Genomic DNA, 16348 nt, shown 5'->3' with positions numbered 1-16348 from the left:
GTGCACCTGTGTAATGATCGTGCTGTTTAATCAGCTTCTTGATATGCCACACCTGTGAGGTGGATGGATTATCTTTACAATTGAGAAATGCTCACTAACTGGGATGTAAACAAATTTGTGCACAATATTTGAGAGAAATTAGCTTTTTGTGCATATGGAACATTTCTGGGATATGTTATTTCAGTTCAGGAACCATGGGGTCAACACTTTACATGTTGAGTTAATATTTTTGTTCAGTTTAGTTTGAGTGTCATTTACTGTGTTACGTCTAGGCTATGGCCGCGATTCTAACAGATCACTTTGCCTTCCAAAGTGTGTGGCATTACAGGGATAAAAACTGTCCGACTTGCGCTGACATGAAGACTGCATGAACTTTGCAAAAACCATGTGATCAAAAGCAGTTGCTCTTCAACTTCATCCTGCAGCCATTGCCTGCATTGTGGTAGACTCAACCAATCATTATGTTGTATTTGTTTGTCCTACACGTGACTGAAACAGGAACCAACTTAATATATATACACAGTATATATACACAGTATATATATGTACAATTAAAATGTGATATTTGAGGGCCTCTGACCAATTTATAGTCGCCTCCACATATTTGGAAAAGTTTATTTCGACATTACAAAAAAAAAGACTTTTATGGCAACGCTACCATGTTGCACTGCCTTGCTTTTGGAAAACCACATCAGTGTCTGACTTTCGGCTGTCACAGATGCGCCTCCCTTCACCTCGACTGTCGTGCACAGTCGGTGTAACAGCGCCACATGGTGCAAAACCCGGCAGCTGCAGGTTAAGGACAGTCGTCTTACGCTCTCGGGCACGGCTTGGCACTGATGCGTCAGCGTCTATGGAGCATTCGCCTGGGCTTCCAGGAGTGACAGCTTGCCATACCCCTGCTTTCTAGGAGCAGCATCTATCCGGAGATACAACACCGCTTTTCCATACACGGGTTCCTGTTTGTTCTGGTGTATTTTGAAGACGCCGTGAAACCGCTACTGCCAAGCTGTTAGCAGGTGAGGTAGTTTGCGTTCAATCTGTTGTCGTGTTCATCCATTGACATGTTGCTGGCTAAATTATCATGCATTAACAGTGGATAACGGTGTTTACGTATAGCTGAGTCTACCGCAACCTGCTGAAATTATCTAACCTAAATACCTGCTTGTAAATAGCCTAAACATACAATTTTGTTAGGTGTCACATTGAGCACATGTAGGTAGGTGGCTGTTCTTGCGGTCCAGTTCTGCGTAATTGCATCGGAAATAGATTTTATTGTGCCGAATCTCCTGATCTTCAGGCATTTCAAAGAGTGACTCGGTTATAGGCTCGAGATCTTGTAATTCCCTATCTCATGATCACTGTTGCCTCATGTCGATGCCCTCTCATTTTGTTTTCCAAATTTCATCTCCAGTCAGCGCATCACATCAGTCACTCAAGATGCCACTACTGGCACAGGTGAGAAATACATTTAAATACGTCATCTGATGAGAAACTCCCCGTGAACTGAAACATTTGTTATTGCATGCATTTTAACCAAATGTAACATGTAGCTAGGGTCATTTTTTAACATGTATCGATCTCTCATCCACAAAATGCACCCCAAATCCCTTTCCTGGACGGCTTCTTGAAATAAAGGCGAATCATTTGAGCTTGGACTATTCCCAGAGAAAAAAAACGCAACATGCATGGGTGACGTTTTATTAGTTGGCATCGTGATGCTCGCTATCATAACGCCTCGAACGGATTAAATAATGCATGAACCGGTGTCAGCTGCTCCAGTGTTTGCATTGATTCGTTCTCCGCAGGGGGTGAGCCTGGATGAGTTAAGGGGGTTTAGTTTGGAACAGATAATATTGGGGGAAGAGAACGATAGGCGCATGTAATTCTCCGATCATAATTGGCAATGCGCATGTATTAATCACTGCATGGTTATGGACTTCAAATAAATAAGCTCACGTGATGTTATTCCCTCTCACAATTATATCCCATCACCAGATTTTGTGGATGGAATTATACATGCTGCTTTCTCTGAATTCAATTACAAGCAAAAACAAAAGGCAGGCGGAATTATCACCATGAGTAACAAGTGAGATGCTCCTGGATCTGAGCATAGACATTAAAACCAGGCATCTGTCTCCTCTTTCCTGGACTTCAGTGGAAAACTACAGTACTGAACTAAACCCCTTGCTGGCACATTATGTCTATGGCAAAGAACATCTCTAATGGATCTCAAATTCAAATATTGGATACGGGTTATCAAGTCATTTAAAATGCCATGGACATGTTCGAATTGCAAACGGAATATTACCGCTAGGGAATTATCATAGGCCTAGCCTATGGATGATAATCAATAGCCTACTATGAAACGGATGTCGTTACAGACTATTCTAGCGAAGTCGGCGGGTAGCTCGACTGGGACTTGGATCTGGGTCTCTGCAGCTGTCTGTTCAACACTTTATCCATTACACAGAGGCTTGACGCTCTTAACAAGGTCGCTATACATGTTGTAGTTACTACCTCTCCCTTCTGAATGCACATGGCTGTGCTTCACTCTCACAATTCCCTTGAGCCCATACTGATGGGACACGCCTTTGATGGCCTCCTTTAAACGCCAATGCTCCATGACACTGCCTACATCAGTGTAGCAAATCTATCTGGTAGCTCGACCAGGAATTGAACCTGGGGCCCAGGTGATGTGCTGGTAATGTTTCCTTTTTTTCGGAATATTGCGAAAATACTTTTACTCCAGGTACTTTTTTGGATCAGAGGGCACTTATGTTGTTTTTTCACCTTTATTTAACCAGGTAGGCCTGTTGAGAACAAGTTCTCATTTTCAACTGCGACCTGGCCAAGATAAAGCAAAACAGTGCGACACAGTTACAAATTGAGTTACACCATTAATATGAAACAACGTCACTCTCATCTAGCTCAAACAATGGCAGGAGATGGCATATAGTAGGGATGGGCGTTTGAAATTATTTCACTAATCGAATATCGTACTTTTTCGGTAATCCGGATAGTCCAAATTCATGTTTAAAAAAAACACCCCTCCACCTCACCTCACCTCCCTCCCTCCCTCACCCCCCTCACCTCCACACACACGTCACACACGTTACTCTCGCCACTACTCGAGAGAGCCGGTGCACTGCGCTCTGCTTATTTCAGCAGAAGGGTAGGGGGGGATCAGGGGCTGGTGTGTGTGACATGGGAGAGGAGGCAGCCAAACCGACTCGCGCAAATTAGACAAACGTGTGACTGCAATAGGTTATCTCATACCAAATGGTAGTGACTGTATCAAATAGTTGTAAAGAAGCTAACTAGCTAAAGTAGCAAGGCTAATTCATGCTATGTTGCTGCGCTCTCCGTGGTGTACATGTCTACAACAACACCATTCTTATGAACCAACGCCCTTCTCATGTAGCTAACTTCTACTTCAATTTAGCATTGACTGGACATTTTCCTCTTCACTTGCTACAGTGGAGCCTCAGACTGTAGCGCCGCTTTGATTGACCTACAATAACAACCCGCTACGGCTACCAGTGCGTCTTTTTTATGGGAGTGCACTCATACATCTGTTTTATGAAAATGTGTGTAATTGTCTATCCTTGTAGGCTATGTTGCAATGTCATATAGATCATTTTCATTCATTTTAGACGAATACTTTTCATTGTTTAATACAGATATATAAAAACAGTACCAGTCAAAAGTTTGGACACCTACTTATTCCAGGGTTTTTCTTAATTTTTTACTATTTTCTACATTGTAGAATAATAGTGAAGACAACAAAACTATGAAATAACACATTGGAATCATGTAGTAACCCAAAAATTGTTAAACAACTCAAAATATATTTAAGATTCTTCAAAGTAGCCACCCTTTGCCTTGATGACGACTTTGTACCTGTCGCCATTTTCTTTCTCTGAAGTAAAGGTTGTCTACTTGAGTAGGATTCTTTCAGTCTAGCTGAGATCCTTCCGTTCCTACCGTCTACCTCCCTGCCTACTGTCGCTGATGGCTGGCTATCTCACTGGCTACTGTAATTCATCCTGTCAGAGAGGCGCTGGAGCGTTGACTACCTAACCGATTCTTTAGTACTCTTTCCACTGACCCGGGCTCAGGAATCCATCTGATGAAGGACACTTTATGGGGGGGTAACTCTCCAGTCCATTGCAGAAGGAGAATGGAAAGTTCATGAGATTTGTTGGCACTTGTCAATATATCTTTGGTTTGCGCAGCTGATTGTGGCTGCTGGTCTAGTAATCAGACTGGAGGAGCAGTGAACCCTGAAGTATGCAATCCCCATCACCTTTCCACCCCTGCCCGTCAGTCAATCTTTTAACTCCCTTCTCTCTCCCTAGTTCACTGCTGTGTTACATCTCACTCCCTGTTGCTTTTCTCTTGTCTATAGAACGTTGAGATTGAGACCAATCTCGTTCTCTTGGTCACATTATGTGTCCTGTCCTTGTGTGTTCTGTTTCCGTGAGATCACTGTTTCAATGAGATCAACGAGTGGTGAAGAGATCTCAAGTGAATTAGATTGCAGACGTGTTTTAATGGAGACGATAGAAAGCTGTGACATTCTCTCTTTTCAGCAACAATTAGTGTTGTTGTCATATAGGGGGAAACTCACTTGATTAATGGTGCCGTGAGTACCACCTGGAAGGAAGCCATCCAACGTTCACATGCATTAGCCTGGTCCTGTCTTTGTGATATAACTACTGTGTTCTACAGATTGCTGTGATTGTTCCTGTCTTTGTGATATAATTACTGTGTTCTACAGATTGCTGCGATTGTTCTTGCCTCTTTTTTTTACTATGAATGCAACCATTGTGGTCCTAGGAAAAGTGGACTCAAAAGAGAGCAAGCACCTTATCCATGCGAAGGGCAACACAACCTGAGTTTGGGGGACATGTTGAATTGAGTGTTGACATTACTTTGACACCTGCTGATGTAAAAAGTCCTTTATAAATTTGACTGATGATTTGGTGCTTTGGTACTTTTGACTTTTGATTTCAGCCTTATCTAGGATTAGATTAGATTTTGGCCAAAATGTCTTGACACAAACAAACATCTCTCTCTGTTTTTGGCCAGATGAGAGTACTGTAGTGGGTAAAGAGAAGAGGGAGTGAAAACAAACTACACTGAACAAAAATATAAACACAACATGTAAAGAGTTGGTCCATGTTTCATGAGCTGCAATAAAAGATCCCAGAAATGTTCCATACTCACAAAAAGCTGATTTCTCTCAAATGTTGTGCACACATTTGTTGACATTCTAGTTAGTGAGCATTTCTCCTTTGCCAAGATATTCCATCCACCTGACAGGTGTGTCATATCATTAATCTGATTAAACAGCATGATCATTACACAGGTGCACCTTGTGCTGGGGACAAAAAAGGCCACTCTAAAACATGCATTTTTGTCACACAACACAATGCCACAGATGTTTCAAGTTTTGAGGGAGTGTGCAATTGACATGCTGACAGCAGGAATGTCTAACCGAGCTTTTGCCAGAGAATTTGATGTTCATTTCTCTACCATAAGCTGCCTCCAACGTTGTTTTAGAGAATTTGGCAGTACGTTCAACTGGCCACACAACCGCAGACCATGTGTATGGCGTTGTGTGGGCGAGCAGTTTGCTGACATCAACGTTGTGAACAGAGTGCCCCATGGTGGCGGTGGAGTTATGGTATGGGCAGGCATAAGCTACGGACAAAGAACACAATTTCATTTTATAGATGGCAATTTGAATGCGCAAAAATACTGTGAAGGTATCTGTGACCAACAGATACATATTTGTATTCCCAGTCATGTGAAATCCATAGATTAGAGCCTAATTTATTTACTTCCATTGACTGATTTCCTCATATGAACTGTAACTCAGTAAAATATATATTTGTTCAGTGTGTATATAGGAAAACATAGAGACTGCTGAAAAGACGCCTTTTCTCTTTGAAGTGATGAAGAGGGGAATGAAGAGTCTGAATCCGAGACCGAATGCGCCACCGTGCAGAGGGAGTGAGCGAGTGGGGGCTGATTTGTCACTTCTGAGTGTTAAAAGGGGGTAGGGGAGGGGAAGTACCCTGACACTGATGGCTTGTGAAGTTTACTCTCGGATGCTAGTGAATTAGGTTGTCATGACGAATAATGCACTCCTTGCAGTTGGTTGTGACTGTGGCCAACACCGGGCTGAATGAAGAGGATGGGAGAACAGGGTAAAGGCACATTCTGCAAAAAAGGTCCATATCAATCATTTTTGTTATTGCCTTCAATGATTCAAAACAAGGTGTCGTGTCCTTCAATGATTCAAAACAAGGTATCGTGTCCTTCAATGATTCAAAACAAGGTGTCCTGTCCTTCAATGATTCAAAACAAGGTGTCATGTCCTTCATGTCCTTGTTGATACATTAGTTATTTTCTGTCTCCAAGCACCCATCCCACGGAGTCCCCATCCCATAGAGCAGGGTTTCCCTAACTCGGTCCTGGGGCCCCACATGGGTGCACGTTTTGTTTTTTGCCCTAACACTATACAGCCAGTGGGGGCCCCAGGACCGAACTTGGGAAGCCCTGTCAGAGTCCCCATCCCATAGAGCAGCTGCCACGCATAAGGACGTGCTTTTTAATTAATTTAGGCCTACATACATTTGCCTTTGGGAAGAACGGCTGGCCTACTGGATGTGTGCAACCTTGGCCCAGATAATGGCACTGAATACCATGGGCTTAAATGAAGAAGGAAGCTGTGAATGTAGCTAGAAACTACAGCTGTCTGTGTCTGGCTCGCTAGCTGGCTGCCCGTGAAGGTAGCTGGAAACTACAGCTGTTTGGGCCTGACTGGCAGGCTGGTGGCCTGTAAAGAATGGCCTGAGGTGCCTTAATGGCCCTTTTGAGCAGGAAATAAAGAGCTGACTCATGCTAATGTGTTCATCTGAGGCACAGGTCTCATATATAAGTCCCTTCTCAGTATGATGAGGAATCTGCATTCGGATATGTTTGATATATTATATTTGATATGTTTGATATATTATATTTGATATGTTTGATATATTATATTTGATATGTTTGATATGTTTATATTATATTTGATATGTTTGATATATTATGTTTGATATGTTTGATATATTATATTTGATATGTTTGATATATTATATTTGATATGTTTGATATATTATATTTGATATGTTTGATATATTATATTTGATATGTTTGATATATTATGTTTGATATGTTTGATATATTATATTTGATATGTTTGATATATTATGTTTGATATGTTTGATATATTATATTTGATATGTTTGATATATTATGTTTGATATATTATATTTGATATGTTTGATATATTATGTTTGATATGTTTGATATATTATATTTGATATGTTTGATATGTTTGATATATTATATTTGATATGTTTGATATATTATATTTGATATGTTTGATATGTTTGATATATTATATTTGATATGTTTGATATATTATATTTGATATGTTTGATATATTATGTTTGATATATTATATTTGATATGTTTGATATATTATGTTTGATATGTTTGATATATTATATTTGATATGTTTGATATGTTTGATATATTATATTTGATATGTTTGATATATTATATTTGATATGTTTGATATGTTTGATATATTATGTTTGATATGTTTGATATATTATATTTGATATGTTTGATATATTATATTTGATATGTTTGATATATTATATTTGATATGTTTGATATGTTTGATATATTATGTTTGATATGTTTGATATATTATATTTGATATGTTTGATATATTATATTTGATATGTTTGATATATTATATTTGATATGTTTATATTATATTTGATATGTTTGATATGTTTGATATATTATATTTGATATGTTTGATATGTTTATATTATATTTGATATGTTTGATATGTTTGATATATTATGTTTGATATGTTTGATATATTATGTTTGATATGTTTGATATATTATATTTGATATGTTTGATATATTATGTTTGATATGTTTGATATATTATATTTGATATGTTTGATATATTATATTTGATATGTTTGATATATTATATTTGATATGTTTGATATATTATATTTGATATGTTTGATATATTATGTTTGATATGTTTGATATGTTTGATATATTATGTTTGATATGTTTGATATATTATGTTTGATATGTTTGATATATTATATTTGATATGTTTGATATATTATATTTGATATGTTTGATATATTATATTTGATATGTTTGATATATTATGTTTGATATATTATATTTGATATGTTTGATATATTATGTTTGATATGTTTGATATATTATATTTGATATGTTTGATATATTATATTTGATATGTTTGATATATTATATTTGATATGTTTGATATATTATGTTTGATATATTATGTTTGATATGTTTGATATATTATGTTTGATATGTTTGATATATTATATTTGATATGTTTGATATATTATATTTGATATGTTTGATATATTATATTTGATATGTTTGATATATTATATTTGATATGTTTGATATATTATATTTGATATGTTTGATATATTATGTTTGATATGTTTGATATGTTTGATATATTATATTTGATATGTTTGATATATTATATTTGATATGTTTGATATATTATATTTGATATGTTTGATATATTATGTTTGATATATTATATTTGATATGTTTGATATATTATGTTTGATATGTTTGATATATTATATTTGATATGTTTGATATATTATATTTGATATGTTTGATATATTATATTTGATATGTTTGATATATTATATTTGATATGTTTGATATATTATATTTGATATGTTTATATTATATTTGATATGTTTGATATATTATGTTTGATATGTTTGATATATTATATTTGATATGTTTGATATATTATATTTGATATGTTTATATTATGTTTGATATGTTTGATATATTATATTTGATATGTTTGATATATTATATTTGATATGTTTGATATATTATGTTTGATATGTTTGATATATTATGTTTGATATATTATGTTTGATATGTTTGATATATTATATTTGATATGTTTGATATATTATATTTGATATGTTTGATATATTATGTTTGATATATTATGTTTGATATGTTTGATATATTATATTTGATATATTATGTTTGATATGTTTGATATATTATGTTTGATATATTATGTTTGATATGTTTGATATATTATATTTGATATATTATGTTTGATATGTTTGATATATTATATTTGATATGTTTGATATATTATATTTGATATGTTTGATATATTATGTTTGATATATTATGTTTGATATGTTTGATATATTATATTTGATATGTTTGATATATTATATTTGATATGTTTGATATATTATGTTTGATATGTTTGATATATTATATTTGATATGTTTGATATATTATGTTTGATATGTTTGATATATTATATTTGATATGTTTGATATATTATATTTGATATGTTTGATATATTATATTTGATATGTTTGATATATTATATTTGATATGTTTGATATATTATGTTTGATATGTTTGATATATTATATTTGATATGTTTGATATATTATATTTGATATGTTTGATATATTATATTTGATATGTTTGATATATTATGTTTGATATGTTTGATATATTATGTTTGATATATTATGTTTGATATGTTTGATATATTATATTTGATATGTTTGATATATTATATTTGATATGTTTGATATATTATATTTGATATGTTTGATATATTATATTTGATATGTTTGATATATTATATTTGATATGTTTGATATATTATATTTGATATGTTTGATATGTTTGATATGTTTGATATATTATATTTGATATGTTTGATATATTATATTTGATATGTTTGATATATTATATTTGATATGTTTGATATATTATGTTTGATATGTTTGATATATTATGTTTGATATGTTTGATATATTATATTTGATATGTTTGATATATTATATTTGATATGTTTGATATATTATATTTGATATGTTTGATATATTATGTTTGATATGTTTATATTATGTTTGATATGTTTATATTATGTTTGATATATTATGTTTGATATGTTTGATATATTATATTTGATATGTTTGATATATTATATTTGATATGTTTGATATATTATGTTTGATATGTTTGATATATTATATTTGATATGTTTGATATATTATATTTGATATGTTTGATATATTATGTTTGATATATTATATTTGATATGTTTGATATATTATGTTTGATATGTTTGATATATTATATTTGATATGTTTGATATATTATATTTGATATGTTTGATATATTATATTTGATATGTTTGATATATTATATTTGATATGTTTATATTATATTTGATATGTTTGATATATTATGTTTGATATGTTTGATATATTATATTTGATATGTTTGATATATTATATTTGATATGTTTATATTATGTTTGATATGTTTGATATATTATATTTGATATGTTTGATATATTATATTTGATATGTTTGATATATTATGTTTGATATGTTTGATATATTATGTTTGATATATTATGTTTGATATGTTTGATATATTATATTTGATATGTTTGATATATTATATTTGATATGTTTGATATATTATATTTGATATGTTTGATATATTATATTTGATATGTTTGATATATTATATTTGATATGTTTGATATATTATGTTTGATATGTTTGATATATTATGTTTGATATATTATGTTTGATATGTTTGATATATTATATTTGATATGTTTGATATATTATATTTGATATGTTTGATATATTATATTTGATATGTTTGATATATTATATTTGATATGTTTGATATATTATGTTTGATATGTTTGATATATTATATTTGATATGTTTGATATATTATATTTGATATGTTTGATATATTATATTTGATATGTTTGATATATTATATTTGATATGTTTATATTATATTTGATATGTTTATATTATATTTGATATGTTTGATATATTATATTTGATATGTTTGATATATTATATTTGATATGTTTGATATATTATGTTTGATATGTTTGATATATTATGTTTGATATGTTTGATATATTATATTTGATATGTTTGATATATTATATTTGATATGTTTGATATATTATGTTTGATATGTTTGATATATTATGTTTGATATGTTTATATTATGTTTGATATGTTTATATTATGTTTGATATGTTTGATATATTATATTTGATATGTTTGATATATTATGTTTGATATGTTTGATATATTATATTTGATATGTTTGATATATTATATTTGATATGTTTGATATATTATATTTGATATGTTTGATATGTTTGATATATTATATTTGATATGTTTGATATATTATATTTGATATGTTTGATATATTATATTTGATATGTTTGATATATTATGTTTGATATGTTTGATATATTATGTTTGATATGTTTGATATATTATGTTTGATATGTTTGATATATTATATTTGATATGTTTATATTATATTTGATATGTTTGATATATTATGTTTGATATGTTTGATATATTATATTTGATATGTTTGATATATTATATTTGATATGTTTGATATATTATATTTGATATGTTTGATATATTGTGTTTGATATGTTTATATTATGTTTGATATGTTGTGTTTGATATATTGTGTTTGATATGTTTATATTACGTTTGATATATTATGTTTGATTTGTTTGATATATTGTATTAGGCCAGCAGCATACCACTCTATATCCCACTGCTGGCTTGCCTTTGAAGCTAAGCAGGGTTAGTTCTGATCAGTTCCTGGATGGGAGACCAGATGCTGCTGAAAGTGGTGTTGGGGAACCAGTAGGAGGAAGTCTTTCTTCTGGTTTAAAAATGTTATATTAAGAGTAGGGGTGTTAACCCCGTTGTCCTGGCTAAATTCCCAATCTGACCCTCATACCATCATGGCCTACCTCATCATATCCAGCTTCCAATTGGCTCGTTAATCTCCCCTGTAACTATACCCCAGCTCGTTGATGTAAATGAGAATGTGTTCTCAGTCAACTTACCTGGTAAAATAAATATTGTTACGTGATAGGCTTTCAGAATGCATGGGGTAGGATGGGGGTGAGGGAGTGGTGGAAGCTTAAATATTCTGTCTTCCCCATTCACCCTCTGAATGGCACACATACACAATCCATGTCTCAAGGCTTAAAAATCCTTCTTTAACCTGTCTCCTCCCCTTCATCTACACTGATTGAAGTGGATTTAAGAGGTGACATCAATAAGGGATCATAGCATTCACCTGGTCAGTCTGTCATGGAAAGAGGTGTTCCTAATGTTTCATCCACTCGGTGTATCCCACTGTCATGTTTATTTTGTCTCTGTTGGCAAAGTTGAGATTGACGTTGAATGGATGTGCTTTTAAAAGCAGAGAATCCAGGCCCCAAATTCCATCTTGGCCTCGTCTCCTCTGCTTAGGAGCGACTCTGAGATGAGAAATGGCCACACTGTTAAATGAACTTGCATCCAAAGGTAAGTGCTGAAGCAGGTACATTACACATTTATGGAGGAGGGAGATGAAGTCAGACTTCTGGCGGAGCCAGCAGCCACGCAAAATCTTAATTCCAATGAGTAGGATGATCCTCTGAGTGGTGGGGTCTGATAAGGAGCCTGTAGGAAGAGCTTACGGAGTCCCTCACACACTACAATCGTCTTCTTTTTTATTAGGATTGTATAAAATAAGAATTTGTTCTTAACTGACTTGCCTGGTTAAATAAAGGTAAAATAAATAAATACCTGGAGCGAGATTCTATATACACACACACTGAGGGACGGTCATTCCACTACTCACCCTCAAATAAGTCTTTGAGGAATTGGGATACACCCAATGAACATTTTATCACAACCACTAGCTCCCCTGGTGCCTGTAAACTCCACATCAGCTCCTCCACCCCCAGACTGTAAACTCCCCATCAGCTCCTCCACCCCCAGACTGTAAACTCCACATCAGCTCCTCCACCCCCAGACTGTAAACTCCACATCAGCTTCTCCACCCCCAGACTGTAAACTCCACATCAGCTCCTCCACCCCCAGACTGTAAACTCCACATCAGCTCCACCCAGCTTCATCAACTCCCCTCGCTGTCCACTGGGAGTTTCGCCAATAGAGCATCTAATTTCAATTAGAGGTAAATCTCTGTTTTGATCTTGAACTTGAGTCGGTGGTGTTGAAAGGCCTCCTCAACCCATTTCATTAACCCAGTGGCCTCCTCGTACTCCCCCTCCCCTCTCGTCGGAGTGCTGAGACCCTGCCAAAACCTAATCTACTCCCAGACTGCATTTTGTGTGTGTGTGTGTGTGAGAGAGCAACTTGGCCTCATAGACTAGATGTAACATTGTAAAATGTAAATCCGGGACACTTAAATTAGTTTAACATTTTACGTTTGTTATGGTTACATAAGACAGAAGGTTTCTTAAGGCAAAAAAAAAGAGTAGGGTGGTTGGTAGGGGTGGATGTGTTTGCATATAACACGAACGTCTAGCAACCCAAAGGTTGCGTGTTTGAATCTCATCACGGACAGCTTTTGCATTTTAGCAACTTTGCAACTACTTGCTACTTTGCAACTGGTTAGCATGTTAGCTAAACCTTCCCCTAACCTTAACCCTTTAATCTAACTCCTAACCTTACCCCTAACCACTAACTCTAACCCCTAGCCTAGCTAATGCTAGCCACCTAGCTAACATTAGAAACAACACATTGGAATTTGTTTATCATACGTTTTGCTCATTCGTACCATATTGTACAGAGTAATACAACATGCTGGTTGGTGAGAGAGAGTATGTATGTTTTCCTTTGTTCACTGCACAATGCAACATGCCATTAAGAATTTAAGTCTTCCCCTGCACTGCAGACGTGATTTTCAGAGTTTGGGTTGATTGTGTTTAGTTCTGTGTGTGTGTGTGTGCACGCGTGCTTTGTGTGTGTTTCTGCTTGTGTAAGTGGTCGTGGTGGTGTGTGTGAGTGTTTCGGGGTAATTGGCCTCAGCTCTGGCCAGAGAATGTTGCTGACACAAAGAGAAAAACAACCACTTTTCTTCTCTTGCAACAATCAGCATGGCATCACTTGTACCATCAAACTGTAGTGGGGAGAGGGAAGGGGTGGAGAGGAGGGGGACGTGTGGAGAGGAGGAGGAGGAGGAGGAAGGAAGAGGAGGAGAGGAGAGGAGGGAGGGGCCAATTCAGTACTCTATGTCAAGATGCTCTGGAGGAGCCTACAGAGCATTCAGACTCCTGTGTTAAGACTGTGTTGGTGCGTATTGAGTTAGGCTAGACACTAGATATAAACGATGGAGAATCATCAATTCGGTTTTTCTATGTGTCAGAGAATACTATGGCGTCACAGGGCCCTATGACAGAACACTCAGTCTGAAACATCATACTTTCATACAATAGGGTCTTTTTAGTGGGGTAATTATTCTTACAAGAGGAAGATGACCTGCAGTGAAATGTAGACTGTCACCCAAGGGACAGAGAATGCTGGGAAAATGGCTCTATTTTTAGTGAAGCTATCTGAAATTAGCAAAGGCTCAACTGAGCCTCTGTAGAATCCTGTAGACCTAGGTGTATACCTGTGGAAGCTCGATTGTACAATGAGGCCAGCCCAGGATCAAATCAACAATCCTGATTGGAATTCTCAGAGAGTCTACCTCTATGGAAATCTATTATGCTTGCATGGCGTAAGCATTTATGAGGTGATGGCGTCCTTCGAGAGACAGACAGTAAGCCATGAATAAAGAACACCAGGTTCTATTCTAGTTGTTTTTATTTCCCCCTAGTTTCCGTGGTGTCACTGGTATTTGTTATCTTCCCTGGTGACCACGGCGACCCCTCTTCATCATGAAGCGTAGTGTCTCCTCCAACTCTGATTCAATGGCAATTATTTCCCCAAATGCAACTCTAATCACTAATCAGGGGAACGTCCAGGAGTGTAATTAGATGGCCCGTGTATCATTAGAACTGGAATTGACAGGCTGCAGTATGCAGTCACTTAGTAGAGGACCGGAGATTGTATGCTGGGTGATGAGATTTGAGTTGGTCATTATGTTTGAAATGGAAGACGGCAGCTCCTCCACCATTGCTCAACATCGTGCAATGGGTTTGTATGGGGACATTGGAATGAGATGAAGTGTGTGTGTATGTCCTGTCTTAATGTGTATGATAGGCCTACATTGGAGCACATCTCGGACTCAGATGAAGCCTTTTCCTCAGCTAAGAAGCACTTTTAATATAGAATGTATCATTTTTACATTTGACATTTTAGTTGTTTTGCAGATGCTCTTACCCAGAGCGACGAAGAAGTGAGTGCACACCCTTTTCCAGGACTAAGATGAATCTGTGTCTGGGAAAACTGCCCGCTGTGTCGATTGTGCGTCTGGTGGCACCTGGGCTTACTGTCTAAGACGAGACTATTACCAGCCCTCGGCTGGTCTGTATCAGAATAACATGTTGACTGCTGAATCAATGCTGAGAGAGGCAGTCAGCCATTAGGCTCCCCGAGGTCTCCACCCAGTTTGACTGAATATGGAATTTCCACAGAGCGGATGGCAACCCCAGCCTTTTCCCTCTTAGAGGACGCTGGATTGATTTGTTTATGATAATGGCCCCGAACAAGGGATAATCAAGTCATTATGAGTTATTGGTCTCAACATCACTGATGGTCCCTGTAAACAACCACATTAGAAGCAGCTGTGACTGAAGACACCAAACATGGAGCGAGGACATCTCTGCCAAGTGGGTGTATGCCAACCTGTTAAGAGCCTTAAAAATTCGGCCCACCAAGACATTTATTGGGCAATTGAACTAATAAACAACAGTATAGACCTCCATTGTCGCTCTCTCTTCTAGTCTCTCTCCCTCTGTCTCTCTCTGTCTTTCTCTCTCTGTCTCTCTGTCTCTCTGTCTGTCTCTCTCTCTCTCTCTCTCTCTCTCTCTCTCTCTGTCTCTCTGTCTCTGTCTCTGTCTCTGTCTCTGTCTCTGTCTCTGTCTCTCTCTCTGTGTCTCTGTGTCATCTTTCACCCACTCTTCTCTCTCTCTGTCCGTCTCTGTCTCAGACGACTCGTTGCTCATCTCATCTGGAATTCCTCACCCTCGGGCCTCCGTGGTTCCTTCTCCGGTGGTTTAGGAAATTACACACTTTCCCTTTTTTCCTTGTGAAAGTGGGTGGTTGAGAGAGATGCTTTCCATTACAGTATCCATCACCACACACAGTTCTGTTGATGGCGGGCAGATTTTTCCCCTCTCTAACACATGCAAGCCACCCTCAGGACTAAACCCCAACAACGTA

General features: G+C 35.4%; 1 protein-coding gene across 1 annotated transcript in view; it reads left to right on the top strand.

The window, feature by feature from the left end:
* The first annotated feature begins 707 nt into the window (after positions 1-707).
* The window catches only part of LOC110500961 (neuron navigator 3), a 508233-nt gene continuing 492592 nt past the window's right edge, over positions 708-16348 (top strand). Inside the window, exon 1 of the mRNA XM_036956987.1 lies at positions 708-1019. The gene's annotated coding sequence lies outside the window, so the exon portion shown is untranslated. The remainder of the gene's footprint in view (positions 1020-16348) is intronic.

The sequence above is a fragment of the Oncorhynchus mykiss genome, chromosome 21 (assembly GCF_013265735.2).
Source record: "Oncorhynchus mykiss isolate Arlee chromosome 21, USDA_OmykA_1.1, whole genome shotgun sequence".
Classification (NCBI taxonomy): Eukaryota; Metazoa; Chordata; class Actinopteri; order Salmoniformes; family Salmonidae; genus Oncorhynchus; species Oncorhynchus mykiss.
This window is presented reverse-complemented; position numbering and strand designations above follow the sequence as displayed.